Source organism: Mastomys coucha, unplaced genomic scaffold, assembly GCF_008632895.1.
Source record: "Mastomys coucha isolate ucsf_1 unplaced genomic scaffold, UCSF_Mcou_1 pScaffold19, whole genome shotgun sequence".
Taxonomy (NCBI): Eukaryota; Metazoa; Chordata; class Mammalia; order Rodentia; family Muridae; genus Mastomys; species Mastomys coucha.
This window is the reverse complement of record NW_022196901.1, coordinates 12076922-12080690: the sequence shown is the minus strand read 5'-3', so window position 1 is coordinate 12080690 and position 3769 is coordinate 12076922.

Below are 3769 nucleotides of genomic sequence, written 5' to 3'. Positions count from 1 at the left end.
TGCTGGGATTAAAGGCGTGCGCCACCTCTGAACTGGCTTAACATGAGGATTCTTTATAAGGCTTTTCCTGTTATGAATTTTTTTAAAGATAACCTTGCTTTCTATTAAGTAATTAAAATCAGGAAGTTTCTTCCTGTAGTATAATGAGTGTGATCATCAGTCCAGGCATTCTTGAGTACTGTTGTGAGCCCTTGACACCCAAGGCACCGTGAAAGTGAGTCAGGTACTGTTGCCTGCACATTATGTGTTTTTGTTTATGTTTTATAAAAAACATTTATCAATAATTATTTACAGTCTGATTCAACATCATTATCTGTATTCTCCACAGCTTTAACTCACAAAGAAAGGTTTAGTGGGGAACATTTTGATAAAAGTCAAAAAATACCAGCCATGCAAAAATTTTGCAAGTTTTATGTATAAATAATAACATGACCCACATGGCATCGTTTTATTATGACTGCTAAACATTGAGAAAACACACAGAACTGACTTCAACAGCAGTTTCAGTTATTTTCTTCATAGTAAAGCTTTGAATGACTCTACAGTGTTTCTAAGATGAGAAAATTGTACTTTACTTTAGGTTACAATGAGTTTTATTTCAATATTGATGGGGAAAATCTTACATTTCCCAGTCATCAAGTAAAAACAGAATGTGTTACATCATGTTTTCTAGTAATATTTTATCTGATTAAATAGTTCTAATAAAAATAAAGTCATCACCTTCTGTGAAAACTAGTTTCAGACTTGTATCTTTATTCTCTTCCATGTGGTTATTGTATTGAGTGCAAAAATATGGGAAGTAAAATATTTAAATAGTTATTAGTTCCTTTATCTGTCTACCAAAAATGAAAAAAGACCTAAGTCAAATGATAAAAAAGCAGATTACAATGAGTGTATTTTATTTCTAACAAAACTGTACACTCATAACTTATTATAAACTAACAGAAGATGGTTTGCAAAAACTAAAATTTCTGCTTTATTCTTTTTTCTATTATTTTTCACAATCAAAATATGTATTTTTGACACTGACTAAACAGATGTAATCAGAAATATGCTTTCAACAATATATTCCAGTGTTCCCAATTTATTTTATATTTTCATCATACTTAAGATTTAAAGTCACTTTTAAATATTTTAGATTAACTAAGCATGTTTTCAGATCCTTATCATGTCATCACATTTTAATGTGACTTACTTTTCAAATAACCTAGAATGTACAAAATAATGTGTATCACTTATAGACTTACTTCATTTATTTGTAAGAATTTTGAAGATAAGCCAAGAATTCTCAAATAAATATTTGTTCTTTGCTTCTTTCATTCATCCATTTGAAAAATTCATTCATCAAACCTATATCAAATATTTATTAAATAAACTGTGACTAAATTATGTTTCTAAAAGTACCTTGATTAGAACTTGCTCAATGTTTTCTTTAACATTTATTGTTTCTTTAGTCTGTCAGTCCCCAGTGTTTGGCTATGTAAACTCTCAAGCCATCTTTTAGAAATGATGAATCATGGAGAGTGTTGGGAAGTTACTGTCACATTTCTATTTAGGGACATGATTTGATTTTTTTTTTAAATAGCTCCTACTATTTGGGGAACTTTGAAAATTGAGAATAGTTCTAAAACAGTCTTTAAACATTTATTAAGTGATCTCTCTTCTATATATGTTATAGTAAATTCTGTAGTTTTGTATCATTTTGTTTATGGATGTGAATATATGCTAATAAAGATGTTGTAGAATGTTTTTCAGAGACTTATTTCTTTATTCACTTTTGGTTTGATTTGATACTCAAAGTAAATTTCACTATCTAGATTATGCTTGTATTTCCAAAATTTCTTCCCTAGTCATCTGGATGCAAACCTGGAAGGCATACATGACCACTCTCTGTCTAAGGTTTTGTTAGGAAATTTGGTGCATCAGTACAGCAGTAGCACTTAAGTAAGGCTTCTGCACTGGGACATTGTGTTTATTGTCAACATGCTTATAAACTTTACTATGGTGAAAAGTTCACCAATTCAAGGAATTTCTTGTATTTTCACTTACAGGATTTCTGAGGATCAGTTACTGTAAGTCAGCAGTCGTGTAACATGAGCTGGATGTGATAACTCTTAGCAGCTAGTATTCCATGTGGAGAGTGAGCCCAAGACATTGAATGGAAGTCGAGGACATCCTTTCACTTCCTACTGACCCTTTCCTCTGATCTCCATCCAAGATGAAGACAGAAATAATTGAACTGCTGAGAGCGTAACAGGTCAGTATGTGCTGAACTCAGTGGTATGCATGAAACTCAGCATGCTTCCTCATATGCTTCTTAAGTTGTTTGCTTTTTCCTCACAGGTATTTATTCTAGAAAGGAAAATTCAGTTTCTAAAAGAAGTAGTACAATTTTATTCAGTCTTTTGCAAAATACCCTTAGATTTTACTATTAATCTAAGGTCTTCAGAGATAGTCACTTATTACTATTATTTTTTAACTCACCATAAGGGAAAACAGGCAAGAAAAATTCATTAAACTGTCTATGTATAACTATTCCATGACTTAGTATATTATAGAGGTTTTACGGTAAATAGTTAATAGTATGATTTCTATGGATATATCAAATATCATCATCATTATATCATATTTTTTAACCCATCTCTCTCCTTCTTCTGGATTTTCCTCACCATCTATCCCTAAATATCCCTCTTCTTCTTCTCTGTTTTTACCTCCCTCCCTATTCCTATGAGTTACCTCTTTCTTGTCCTGTCCCTCCAACATCCAAATACAAACAAAAATCCCAATACAACATATGAGAAGTTCTCCTTTTATGTTTGTGTTTTTTTTTCTTTTGGTCAGAGCTGTACAAGAGACTCCTGAAACATAAAGCCTGTTGCTGTTGCTGTTGGTTTCTTTCCACAAGTGAATGTTAAATGTCTACTGTTGAAGATACCATGCTGTTCAGAAGCAGGACCCAGAGAACCCTGCACTGGAACCAATTTGAAAGCCTCAGCTCCCAAGAAGGGATTCAACAGTCTTCTATGGCCTTGATGCCTATAAGACACATCAAGAGTAAGCATGGCATGGTAAACCTAAGTGTGCAGTAGTAGTGTGCATACCTTGGTGGCAATCAACATCTCTCTAATTGTACTTAAGACATACACAATGAAAAGGGAACGAGGCCTGTAACTGGGAACCTAGCTAACCACTTAGTGTTAGTGAAGTCATGGTTATTAGAGGAGAATCTAAAACCACTAATTTCTCAAACTAGCAATCAATCCTTATAATAATCAATAAACTTTTGTCCTTATATATATAGACAAGCATAGTGTTCACCGTTCCCCCCCCCATCAAGGACACTACTCTTTGCAACAGAGAACATAATAGAAAATCATTATCAAAATTCAGACTTGTAAAGGCAAATCTCAGCCAGTACATATATTTATGATCAAGCTGGAAAAATATATATAAAATGATATATAATTATATAGACTGAAGATGCATATCTATAGGAATTTACATCTATCACATACACAGACACATAGACAGACACACACAGACACAGACACATAATAACAAAGATCAAAAAAGATGTCATGAATTTGAAGGGGAGCGGGGACAAATATATGTGAGGATTTGGAGGTAGACAAGGGAAATGAGAAATGTAATAAAATCATAATCTCAAAAATAAAAAAGAAAGACACAAAAAACAAAGAAGGGTAAGAAGGGAGGCCAGTGAGGAGGAGAAGAAAGTAAGGTGCCCAAAGCTCAAATTACTATTTTTTAA